The following is a 14,129-nucleotide window of genomic DNA, read 5'->3' on the forward strand; positions in this document are numbered from 1 at the left end:
GATACAAACTACCTATATGTTCCTTGTATGTAATAGGACAGGGAGGTTTAGAGGCCCAGTAGATTTCCTGCACTGGAGTGTGCCCAGCGGTGTTGCCAGCTGTCGTGTTAAAGGAAGCCTTGCTTTACAGACTGCCTTTAAAATTAAATTATATGCAATTTCTTCTTTGGAAAAAAAAGTACTTCCAAAGTAGTAATCTACCTTACTTTTACATATAAGTCACCCCTAGGTGCCCCTTCAGTAGGGTGCCATGTAATTATAAGCAGGAACATTATATAATAAGTTTTAATTGCCCTGGTGAGGGAAAAACTGTCAATTTAGTTTTTCCCATTGTAGATAATTTGCTCCGTAGGCTAACATTGGACTATTTTATTTAAGTGTAAATATTGACATGAGTGAGAAACAAAATATCATTCAATAACTTAAAAGGATAGTTATGATAAATATAACAACTTACAACTGTTAAATTTATAATACCTATCAATTTCAATTTCAGAAAGCTTTATTCGACAGCATGTCATAAAAGCAAAATTATACTTCCTCTTACATCATTAGCCATAGTTGTTATAAATACTAACCAAGTAAAAATACAATATTAAAAAGTTATTAAATCTCGTGGCTGTCATTTACAGGTTAAAAAACAGTTGTTCTAAAAGGATAATTTAAAAAAGCTAATGTATACAAAAACATGATCAATCATTTTACTGAAAGTCTTTAATAATCATTGGCTAGTGTCCAAGGAATTTAAAGTGTGTATGCGTATAATCCAGGCCCATCTTAAAAATTTGGCAACAGCAATCGCTAAACAAGGTGAGCAATCAGTCTCCAATATCCGTAGCGCCTCAATGTATCTCCGGGTGCTTATATTAATACATATTGGTTTTAGCCACTTGCTACGAGGGCATGTATAGAGGGGACATACAAACAGCATATGGGATACATTCTCAATCAAATTTTTACAATTATGGCATTTGTCATCCTGATTAGCCAACCACTTGTAACTGAAAGCTTTTACGGGTAGGGTTCCAGCTCTAAACTGGAAAAACAGTATAATAATACCTATCACAGAAAAGACGTTATCAAACTTTCTTTTCAGTAAGTCAAAATCCAGCCTACCAGCTGCCCGCTGCTGATTGGCTGTCCTCTGCCAGGCTGGCCAAGCTGTCTTATTGATGTGTGAAGTGGCCTGCTAGAGAAACGAAGGATTTCCTGTGGGTGGAGAACTGCACCTGCAGAAGCAGAATGCAGGATGAGGGAGGAGTAGGCAAACTGATCCTCAAAAGGAGAATTACACCATAGGACATCACAGGCTCATGCCCACATCCTGCACCCCTAGCCACACAGGTGCCCCAGTAATTAAATTAGGGAGAGAACTGGAAGGGGAGTGTTGGGGAAACTTAGCTATTCCAGTGGGCTGGCTTAGCCTGATTTAACCTCGAAGGAAAGTATTTCTCCATTTTGGATTTTTGGAAGATTTATGTTTTCTGGAGAAAGAATAGGCCACACTTTGGAGAAAGTGGTCATACACCTGGGTGGCACCTTGCATCCCATTGGTCTGGGGTGCCCTCCTGTTTGACGACCACGAACATTCTACAAATATGTTAGAGCTGTATGGCAACTCAGATCTGCTTCCTGAAAATACAAGGAGAAGAAGGACTGACCTGCTGGAAACCTGATCTGCCCCCCAAAGGTCTGCACTCTGAAGGACGGCACCTGCTGCATATTCTGGGACTACAGCCCTTAGGACTTTAGCTTGCTACAAGAAGGATTAAGAAGTGGACTCCCTACAAGCTACCGATTAACTGAGCCCATTTGCATCATCTTCACAACGAAGTCCCTATCCTGGAGTGTGTGTCCAGTGAATTTTTAAGGATTTGACCAGGTGCATAATGAAAATTGTAGTCTCAACCTCCCAAGGACCATCTCAAAGACTCTAGATCCTTGGATTGGTGTTGTAGATACTATGAATTCTCAAGGAGACCTTCTGAAAGAAAATCCAGAAGTTTGGTGAAGTTTAGGATTTTTTTGTTAAGAAGATCCATAACGTGGCCATCGGCCACCTTCAACAGCAACCCAGTCAATATTTCAGGTTCATTCCGCTGAATGCTCCAGAGCCCCAAACTTCCAGGATTTCACCAGGAACTTGCAGAAACCCAAACCGACTACGTTGACATGAATCCAGCCTGAAGAGGAGCTGCGCTCGACGTCAAGAGGAAAAGCTCCAGAAAAGGACTATGTGCGGACACAGAATTTTTACTAAGGCCTCCTGTTTAGTGCATCTAACCAGGGCTCCATTGGGGTTGACCTCAAACTTTGACTGTGTCCCTGTCCAGCATGACTAGATGTCCCTTAATTGGCACTACTGTTTTTTAAGCACTAAAAAGTGTTTATTCTTCATGAATTCATATCTCCAGTTCCCTACATTGGTTTTTGTTGTTTTGGAGTAAATATGTTTCTAGAAATATAATATAATTTTAATAATTGGTGTTTGATTTTTATTGTGTGTTGTGTTTTACTTAGTTAATGTAGTGGTGTTCTTAAATGCTTTACACACCTGTCTTCTAATGTAAGCCCGCCTATTCGATGCCACCTAGCAAGGGTTGAGCAAGGGATTAATCTATTGTGACCCTAACTGTACCTTTTATTGTGTTTGTGACCTTATTGCTAGTTGTAAGTCACTATTTATTACTACTAACAAACCACTTTCCAAAACCATGCATTAACCAGGTTTAACTTGTATTCAGTAAGTCGGCACAATTGTTAGATTTGATGCACTCAGGTGCACAAATCCTAGATCTGTCAATGTGTAAGTTTGAAAAGTGTGCAGGGATGAACCTAAATATGTAGACATCAGGAAGAATAGTTTTGGGGCCAACATTCATCAATCTTGAGCAGGGTAAGAACCAGGGCATATCCTACCTTTTGATAACTTTTCATTGAACTTGTTGTCTTAGTATTAGTAAACATGTTCTCCTTTAACCTTCAACTTCATATAATAATACCAAAGGATATATATATATAAATGATATTAGTATAGCCCCTATCCGAAAAGTTGATTGTTCTAGGCATCAGGCTTTCATTTCTGCTTTTTGGTAATTTCATCCACACTGACTCACCCAGAACATTTCTTAGAGTCATAATGTGAAGGGATTCCTCACAAATGCTGCTGGGTCTAAGGGTGACCTATGGCCATAATATTTTAGGACATTATTTATTAAAAGCATTTTGGAAGATCGTGTATTGTATTGGGGAAGAATCAAGGAGTGGGCAGACTGAGATGCTGAATGGATGTTTTTGGTATGGTTTTGAAGGATATATCCAGTTGAACTATGTATTAATCCTGTTTATTCATGCTAGTTTGCCTGATATTGCATGATGTTTGTTAGATCTGGGGGTCTCTAGTTGGCAATGGTATTCACCTTTGTCCAAATAGGGACCTTTACTTCTAAGTCAGGATAAGGGGATTACACTCCTTAATAACCCTGTTTACCCCCTTGGTAGCTTGGCACAAGCAGACAGGCTAATCTCAGAGGCAGTGTGTTAAGCCTTTGTGAATATACACAGTAATACAGTGAAAACACTACAGATGGACACAACACATGTTTTATAAAAATAGGTCTTTTTTATATAGACTTAAACACAAGACCAAAACTAACAAAAATCCACAATACTACACTTAATATTACTTAAAAGATGATTAAAGTTGCTTAGTTCAAGTTGTTGGTAAATGCGACAAAGTTCTCAACAAAGTACCTGGATGCTTAACGCAAAGTAAACAAAAGGTTCGCAAATGGGGCTATGCATCGGTTCCGTGATCCGGGGGAGAGGATGTGTCATGCCTCAATGCTTGCGCAGAGTAGGAGATGCGTTGTGATCCTTACCGGTGCGGAGGTGATGCGTAGATTCTTGGCCTGTGGGCCCGTTGCGGTGCGCAAGATGGCGCCTTGATGCGATGCGTCGATCCGGTTGCGATGCAAGAAGATGGCCCCCTTGATGCGGCAATGCGATGATGATGACGCCCTGGCAGCCTTGCGACATCTCTGTACTTTGGAGCCGCGACAGACCCTGTGACACGCTTCTCCGGTGATGCGATGGCGTCTCTCACAATGGCGTCACGCTGCTCCGGTGATGCGACAGCAGGCAGCTTTGATGAACACACGCTTCAAGGGAGATGCGGCGAAGGCTCGCTTCTCTGGGGATGCGACGATTTCATCTGCGGCGGCGACATACTTCTTTTCGATGTGTCACGCTTCCAGCTCCCAGCGGCACACAAGCGTCTGGAGTCAGAATTCCCGGCAAGGAAATTCAGGGGGAGCAGGAGGTGAAGTGTTTTGTCCCTGAGACTTCAGCAGGAGGAAAGCACAGTTCAAACCCTTGGAGAATATTCTGTAGATGAAAGTCCTTACAAAGTTCCTTCTCCTTTCCCTTGGCAATGAAGCAACAACTGCAGGCCAACCCAACAAACAGCACACTGGAAGAGGAACAGTACAACTCCTGCAGATTCCTTGATTCTTCTCCTTGGCAGAAAGGTTTCTTGTCCAGAAGTGATCTCATTTCTTGGGATCAGGATCCCAATATTTATACCCCAAACTCCTTTGTTCTCTGAAGGCAGAGAGGCCCCTGCCTAGTCCAAACCAGTTCCTGAGCACTTTGTTAACATGACTCTCTTCTTCCTTTCACTGTGCCGGGTAGAGACATCAGACACCCCACAGGAGGTGGAGCCAGCACAGGGCAGGGTAGATACTGCTCTGGAGCATTCTGTTGACATGAATCCTCCTCTCCTTTCACAGTGCAGGGCAGAGACATCAGACAAGTCACAGGAGGTGGAGCCAGCATTGTAGAGGGAATGCCCAGCCCTATTCAGGTCCCAGGTGCAACTCCTCCCTCCCACCTAGATGCAGATCTCTCTATTCACCACTGGACTGCCCCAGCCTGTCTACTGGAATCCCCCAGCCTTGTCACTCACAAACCCAGACAAGGAATACACAACCCAGCAGAGGCAGGCCTGGATCGTTAGACAAGAAAATACCTACTTTCTAAAAGTGGTATTTTCAAACACAGAATATCAAAACCCACTTTACTAAAAGATGTATTTTATTATTCTGAGTTCAGGCATACTAAATCCGAATTTCTACCATGTTCCCTGAGTCAGTTAGGGTTATAAGAATGTAATAATCAAACTGCCCATTCTGGCCTATAAGAACATGTAGCCTTTAATAGTGAAAAACTAAAATGGCTGTAATTCACTATTAGAACATGCTACACACATCAGAGCATGTCCTACCTTATACTTACAATGCACCCTGCCCTTGGGCCTACCATAGTGGTGTCTAACATGAAGCAAAAAGAAGGTTTAGGGACTGGCAAGTGGGTGCACTTGGCCAAGTCGACATGGCAGTGCTAGACTGCACTGAGGCCTTGCAATGGCAGGCCTGAGACACACTTTACAAGCTGCTTCTGTGGGTGGCACAACCAGTGCTGCAAGCCCACCAGCAGCATTTGATCTACACGCCCTGGGCACACATGCTGCACTGTACTAGGGGCTGACAGATAAATCAAATAACCCAATCATGGAATAACCAATTAGTACATCAATTTAACATGTGGAGCACTTGCACTGTGGCACTGTGGCACTGTGGCACTGATTAGCAGTGGCACAGTGCCCAAAGCATAAAACCAGTAAAAACATATGAAAACAGGGGAGGCAATCCGTCAAACTGAATGGGAGACTCACGCCAATGATGCTAGGTCTAACAATGTTGAATCACTGCAACTATTGAAGCTGGAACAAGTTGTAATAAAAGTCATAAAATTGCCCTTAATGTACAATACAAATAATCAGCAGACATGAGTTGAAATGAGACCTGACAACATATTTACAATACATGGTTAATTTTACAATGCCCAGATTGCCTGATTTAGGCAGCAGTGTTACCCTTGTGGATTTTGTTGTTAACATCCCAAGCTCAGATCAGGAAGTGAAGCCACTGCCAACATGAGATCTTTCCGTGGGTCCTGCAAAGTGAGCTATTGGTGCAATGGTATCGAATGAAAAGTGGAAGTTTCATGAATAGGTCTTTTAGTAGCTCCAAATCTAAAATTATGCCCTAGACCCAATAATCCGCAGAGTCAGGAGCATTATGCTGCCTGCCCCATACAAGAAAGAGTTGAGTAGTGAGTCCTTGAGTTCTGTCCATTTGCATACATTGGTCAATTAACACTTAAAGAAAATGTTAACCCAGCAGGCTTAAATTAAATCATGAAATTAGAATAAAAAAATACATAGCTTAAAAACTGACAAAAAAAGACATGAACACTGAAATTCAAAGCAGCGTTTTTCTAACTCAACTCTCTGGACTAGGATTTTAATTATGAAATATTTTAGGGGGTCCAAAAATCCCCCCTACCCTTTTAGTTCAGGAGCTGCTCAACTGTTTCTTTTCTGAAGTGATTCTGATGGACCAGGGCCATAATTTACATGCTAATGTACACAGATTTTGTAAAGAGACTACTTAGGCCTGCATTACAATTATCTCAATAACTTTGACGTCTTGAAATTGGAGTTACAAGCAGGCGAAGTCTGTGGGTGGAATACAGAGGATAAACATGCAGAAATCTGAAAACTAATTTCAGTTTCTGCATTCTTTTGCCCACAAACTAACAATGCACTTTATTTGTTCACCTCTGGGATGTCTGGGTGGGGAAAAACAGGATGTTTTACAGGCTACTTGTATTGACGGTCATAAAGGAGTGCAATCATGTTCCAGCATAGCTTATAGTCAGCCTTCTCTGTGGCATGACATTTGTTGAGAGGTGTCTGCTATCTCTATTGTTCAACTTAATACTTTATAGGGGGGTGCATTGCTAAGGTCAGTGAAGTAAATGAAGGCTATGGTGGTAAATAAAGAGGTTTTATTTTCTAGACTTCTTCCTTTTTGCAGGATGATCTTGGTAGCACAAGCAAACGCTGCTGCAGATGCTTCATTCTTCCCACCCCTTCTGTTTTTGGTTGATTTAATAAACTGATATAGGAGATGATATCTTCAAATCCCTGCTGCAGGCATCGCAATCCTTCATCCATCTTCAGTGGAGATTGTCTTAGTATGAAGAGATTTGTAACCAGTTCAGTGAATACATTGTACTGTTGCAGCAAAGGACTCTTGCTCAATGTCAATAATGTGGCCCATATGATAGTGTCCTTCATAAAACATGATTGGACAAAAGCAGACTTCACTAAGTCTGATGCAAACTGTGTGGGTTGAGTTTAAAAGTGCAAACTGCACAGTGCTAGGAATTCCTCATTGGTAGAAGCAAGAGTACCATTTCTAGTAGTTGCTGAATGCGGAGACATTTGATTTAATTCTACAAGTAGGCCTGCTCACTGGGATCACTTTTTTAGATTAAGTAATAGGTCCACAATTTCCCCCTACTGGGAACCAAGAGCTCACAGTAGTGAAGCAGGACCATCCAAGGTATACTCAAGAGAGGTGGTGTGGGCTAGTAATCACCATTTACTGACACACAATAATAACACTCAATAAATGATTTTCCAGTCAGTGCTTTTTGTTTAGAAAAAGGAAAAATACCTTTATTACACACACATGCTACTAAATAGTATGCAATAATTTAGAATTATATACATTGGGCAGAGTGAAAATGCCATAGATGACATTGTGTAATTGCATTGGACCCCTAGAGGGTCATATAAACATATAAGATAAGTCTATTGGCTTGGTCACAGTGTTTTTTTAGAGTTCTATATAGCGCGAACTAGACACCGAGACATCAGGTATCAGACCGCTTTACATGAGCACCAGTTTCATTACAGATGGGCACATTCATTTTTGTTTGGTAAAGGGATATTAAGTGATTTGCCCAGAATCACAGGATGTTGAGCGTCGTTGCCGACGCTTGAACCAGGATCCCCAGCTTCGAGGTCGACCGCTCTAGCCGTAAGGCTACATCCTCTTTGAAGATCAAAAAAACAAATTTAAGACAAAATCCTAACTTAAGACAAAATCCTAATTTAGGACAAAATTCAAATTTAAGACAACATCCTAATTTAGGACAAAATCCTAATTTAAGACCAAATCCTAATTTAAGACAAAATCCAAACTTAAGACTACTAAATGCCTTCTGAGAATACCATAAGTAGTAAGTTTATGATTTTGTCTTAAGTTAGTTCTGTGACTCGGGCCCTATATTCCTAGCTGTAAAACAAAAACTCCAGCTTTAGGAGCACTTTGAAAAACTGCGAGACAAACCAAAGAGTCATGGTTTTCTTGACCCGCAAACATAGGGCCCGTTTTTAAAAAGTTCCTGAGGGGGAGGGGAGCAACTGCCCTTCAGCTGCCCCAAAATAACGTTCAAGCTTTTTGTTATTGCCTATGTATTCTGGGGTCCACCATAAGAGAAGACATAATAATGCAAATTAGTCCCTCAGGGCATAATGGGACACTCCAGCCAGGAGCAGTGGATGACTAACGAGGGGCTAACCCGCTGCCCTGGGGAGAGCTACTGTTAATTTTCTTGGCACGTTGCCTTGCACAGCACTCCTCCTCTCCTTTCCTTTCCTTTCCTTTCCTTTCCTTTCCTTTCCTCCTTTCCTTTCCTTTCCTTTCCTTTCCTTTCCTTTCCTTTCCTTCTTGGGTGTCTAGTCCTACAAGGGCATGCCTGTGCCTCCACACGTTAGGGCAGCCCAGGGATCCCACCCCTGGCTGCCATGCCATGCCGGCTCCCATGTGCCAGCCTCACTCTCATGCTGCAGCAGGAACTGATAGCTCTGTTCTCCCCTGCCAGCTTTTATGGGCAGGGAGATTTCATCTCTGGTCGCCGCCCACAAGCCCCCAGACATGGGAAGCGGGGTTCTGTGCCCCAGATTTGGGATCCAGGACTGTCCTCCTCCTCTCAGGAGAGCTATATGGTGCTTCTCTGCTATCTGCATTGCTGGTCCCGGAGAGATGGGGGCCCCAGGGGAAAAAGCAAAATGGGAGGGGCCCCATAAATTCCCCTCCTGGGTAATACATTAGACCCTGACCCCGTGCCCTATAGGAAAAGTGGCAGAACCCCATGTGCTCCTTTTGGTAAAAAAAAGTCAAAGGTTGCCAGTATTCCATACCCCATTACTCAGGCCTCATTGGGTAATTGTGGGTGATCGTGGATACCTTTCACTTTTGGTGGTGAGCTCTATCCCCAAGGAGCAGTTTTAGCAGAACTTCAAAGCAGTGTAATCTTCAGGGATCTGGTTTCACTGGCTTCCTGCTCCAACTTTCCTCCTTGTCTTTGTCTCTTGGCGCAGAAGTCCAAGGCTTTCCTACAACTGGTCCTCATGGGGTATAAGAGGGACTTGGAGATACCCACTGGTGCTGGGGTCCACTGAGGAAGAGTCCTTAGTCCTTTTTGTGCATAATAGGCTTCCTCCTTCTAGTTGTTCAAGGCTGTAACAGTCGAGGGTCTAACAGCAAGATGCCCAAAAACACCAACCCAGCTAGAATCTCCCCCTTGTGCAAGAGGTTTAACGGAGGGTGAAAGGTTCTAGAAGTCAGCCCTCTTTGGCCAATCCAAGCGAATCGTATCAGCTCTCCACCACTGTTCTTACCCTCCAGCACAGCATGTAGGAACAGTTTAAGATAGCGTCATCCAGGAGTCACTGGACACATCTATTCTGGGGGTTTCAGCTCTGCTCCTCACTGGCATCACTGCCATGGCCTTTCCTACCAAAGGTTTAAAGAGGAGCCCCCTCCTGTGTTGACTCCAGTTGACTGGGCTTCCTCCTTTGTTCAAGGGGCCTGAGCTGTCCCCAGCCCTGGTGCAGCATGACAGGTAAATAACAGATGCAGAAATTTTGTCCCCGTCCTTCCCTCCTTGGGAGCTGAGGGAAGCACTGTTAATTTCGCATTTTGTGTGAGGAAGCCTTTGTTACAGCTACAGGAGAGAACTGCAACTATTTGGCACAGCAGGGTGACAAGAGGCTTGGGCTCTGATCCTGAGCTGAGCCAGAGAAATATTAAAATTCTGGATGAGCCATTAGTTGTACAGATATTCTCTTGGAAGTAGCAGATTTGCTTTACTCATGCAGGTTCCACCTTATTACATATGTCACATAACTTTGTAGACCAAAAGAAAGCCAAACTGTATTCTTAAGCAGTTTTACCCCATGTGATTAATAATATGTCCCTACAGACAAGACAGTTAATCAGACAGACTTTTCCTATGAGTGTACACTAACATTAACATTATAAGGCCTACCAAGGTCAATATCTAATCTTCCAGAGTCTCATCTGTGTCACGCTACATGTGTGCAGTTACCAGCCTGTGCACAACAGTAGTCTCACACGGGCAGCTCTTAAACATGTGTACAAGTATTCATATGTAACCAGCCAAGTGTCTCTTACCCTTGCTGCATTGCAGCACCCTTACTTTAAAAGCTTGACACTGACAGTAAACACTTGCCGTCCATTTGCCATGTGATTCATGTGAGTGGAGCACATGTAATGAGACTCACCCACAGTAAAAAGTACAAAACCGGGTGATCCAGAAGCAAAACTTCCAGGTATACTGAATGGGTGGAACCCAATCGCAACAGCTACTAGTACTACAATATCAGTTTCGCTAAGGGCTGGTCAGCTCCAGGTACTCTGTGTCCCTACACTTGTGATAACCCTGCTGTACAAACATTGGAGCATTTTGTCAGGATTTGTCCTCCTTTCGTTCAGCTGAGAAATAGTTTTTAATCCCTCTTTTTAAATAATTAAAATTTGCTCAAGTCAGACTTGCTATGGCTTAAATTGTGATACTCAGGGACATACATACCTGTGTGTGTGTTGCTAACTTCCTAAGCTGTGCAGTTAATTAGCAGAAGGCGTGGGGTTAGCATTGGTTACACTGTTCATCAGGGTGGACTGGGTGATAACGAGCCAAGTGCGCAATCAGTATTAATGTCATTGGCTTAGATTGACTTATGATATACCAGGTTGACGTATGATGCATTTTTATTGTTGCTTTTGTGTACATATGTTTTGCTTGCTCCATCAATGTTAAGATGTGCATGCATAATTTATTGTCATATAATTATAACCAAATAAAGAATAATATTACTACTAGTACTAGTGTGTACTTGAAATCATCTCAGACTCCCTGGTAGACCACAGCTGTGGGTCTTCATCCAGTCACATCACTTACGACTTTAGTTGAATGAAAAAAAACTGATACATGAGATGATATCTTTGGATGAAATTCTTCATGCATCGTCTGGCTAGTTTGTCTTTGTTGAAAAACAGCTTTAACCTATTCAAAGAATATGAAGTGATATTACAACCAAGGACTCTTGTTCAGTATCATCGGTGTGGCCTAGATATTTTAGGGGAGTTTTATATAGTACGAACTAGAACAGAAGGTATTAGAACGCTTTACTTGTACACCAGTTGTGTTACAGACAGACACATTCATTTTTGCTAGGCATGGGGAGATTAAATGATTTGCCCAGAATCGCAGGATGCTGAGTGTCCCTGCCAAGACTCAAACCTGATTCCTACGCTTCAGGGTTGACCGTTCTTGCCACTAGGCCACATCATCTTCCAGTGAGATTGTCCTTCATAAACATGAACTAAGGTAATCTGATGCGAACTGTGTGGGTCACATAGAAACTGCAAGCTGCACTCCACTAGGATTGATTAAAAATATTGTGGATCCCTGCTAAACTTCTTTGGTTGGGCCATTCCTACAGAAGGACCACTGCACATGAGATGGCATGGTGGAGTCACACCCAAATTCACGTGCAATGGAAACAGGAGTGTCATTACCTCCTTGTCAGACCTCCCTGTCACAGTCCTTACCATATGAGCAATAGCTCCTCCTCACGGAAATCCCAAGCGAAAAACTACCTTAGTCCCTACCCTCCAGGCCACTCCCATATCCTGTGGCACATAACCCCTGACCCACCAATCAACATCCTGCAGATTGGACACGCGGTAAACTTTCTGTTACACTCCAGTTCATAGAATTTACTAAGTGTGAATGGCTAACTGTACTGACCGTTTTTATATGTTAATTGGAGTCCCTGCTGTAGCTGGACTGTTCAATGCTCTACTAAGGGTACATGCACAGCTCTAGTGGTTTGTTGTCTTCCCTTCTGGATGTTTAAGGTGTTACTGGGGAAGGATTGGGCTAACAGCCCTGAGACGCGGTTGCTTGTGAGGTACCCGCTTCAGCGGGTCCTCCTGGTGTGCCATGGTACGGGTTTATTAAAATCAATGAGCCAGCGTGCCTGGGACGTGGCCGTGAGCTCCCTCTTCGACATTGAGGGGCACTCAGTGTATGCCACATATGGTAGCTGTGGGTGGCCATAGTCCTGGCTGAGCGGGATTGCTGGGTCCTTTCTTGGAGGTGGAGTCTATCTCTAGCCCCAGTGGCAGTTGTGTGAGGCTGCTTGGTGGGCTGCCTGCCTATTGAGGGTGTGGCTCATGGAGCCATGGGCTCAGTTGTTTGTTAATGGTTCAGGGGGAGGGGCGGGATCGGTGGAGGTTTGGGCCCTCCCACTCTGAACGAGTGGTATGATGCTGGTTGCATTACGGATGGGCATGGTAGGGAATTGTCCTGTTTGTCAGTCTACTTACTTGGTGGACTAGAGAGTGCCTGCTCATGCCCAAGTGCAATTCGGGAAAGGGGCTGTGATAGTTCTTTTACTTTATGGATTTTTTGGGCTGTGAGATTAGCTGCCGGAAGGGGTGTTTCTGCTGCCCTCTGGTCATTTGTTGGGCAGCTATGTGGCTTGTTTAATTGGACCTGGTTGTCTGCTAGGTGAGTGGTCTGGCCATATATATTGGATGTGCTGCCTCTGGTCAGAGAAGTGTAAGCACTTAGAGGAAGAGGAGGTGGTTGCTGGGCCTTCCACTGCACCTTCCTTGGCAGACGTGCAAAAGATGATTTAGGCCGCTGTTGCTGAGGCCTTTCTGACTAGGAAGTCCAAAGGGTCAAAAAGGCAGAAGTTGGATGCTTCTGTTGCTCCTGATCCTGACGATTATTCGGATGAGGAAGTGAAGGGTCGGTTTATTAATTGAGTGGACCATCACAATGTTCTTCAATATGTCTGGGACAATTTAGGGTTCCCTGATCCCTTGGAGGGTGAGGAATCAGAGAACTGCTTCACCAATTATCTGAGGCAAGAGCCTGAAAGTCTTCCTGTTCATAATTCAAAACAAAATGTACTGGAAGGAGAATGGAAGGATATAGATAAACATGCCTTTCCCCGGTTTCTGGCTAAAAGATATCTTTTGCAGGGGGTTTCGAAGGAATTCCATTTGGTTGTGAAGGATGATTCTCTGTTGGCTAGGCTTGAGTCACAAAGCCTGTTGGTTTCAGAGGATGTGGTGCATTCTGATCCTGTGGAGAAGAGGGTTGAAGGGGCTTTGAAAAGGTCCTTTGCCGCTTCCAACCTCGTTGTTTGTTCAGCCGCTTTCACCAATTATGTGGTTCACTCTCTGCTGAAGGACTGTCAGTGTATTTCAGAGCAGCTGTTGCAGGAGGAGGATCCCTCTGAGTCCTTGACGATGTTGGAACAGCAGTTGTGTTTCTTCTCTGACATCCTTTGAATTGCTTAGTTCTTCAGCTGCAGCGGCTTGTGCCTCGGTGGCGGCTAGGAGACATTTGTGGCTTAAACCTTGGAAGGCTGAGGTGGCGCTCATGAAGATTCCTTTCATAGTCTCCAAACTGTTTGGAGAACCGTTGGGGGCTTTGATAAAGAAAATGGTGGAGGACAAAAAGTTGTTGGCTCCAGTCCGCTCTTCACAGAACTGGAAGTTTGCTGGCTATAAACTGGCATTTGGGCAGGCATTTCAGTGTAAAATGGCCGCTCACCCCTTTCGTGGTAGGGGAGGTGGTTGATGTATCCCTTTCTTCCACAAATTCCGGGGTCAGCAGGGACACTGCGGTGCTCTCAGTCAGTCCAAATCATGACTATGCAATGTTCCCAGAGGGGGGGTTCAGTTGGGGGTCACCTCAGGAAGTTTTTCCAGTCTGGAAAGAGTTTGTCAGAGATCAATGGGTACTTCGGATTATCAGACTGGGGTATCGGATTGAATTTGTGGAGCCCTGAGGATTTGTTCAGGGCTACCCCTGTTCCCAAATCTCAG

This window comes from Lissotriton vulgaris, chromosome 6, assembly GCF_964263255.1.
Source record: "Lissotriton vulgaris chromosome 6, aLisVul1.2, whole genome shotgun sequence".
Lineage (NCBI taxonomy): Eukaryota > Metazoa > Chordata > Amphibia > Caudata > Salamandridae > Lissotriton > Lissotriton vulgaris.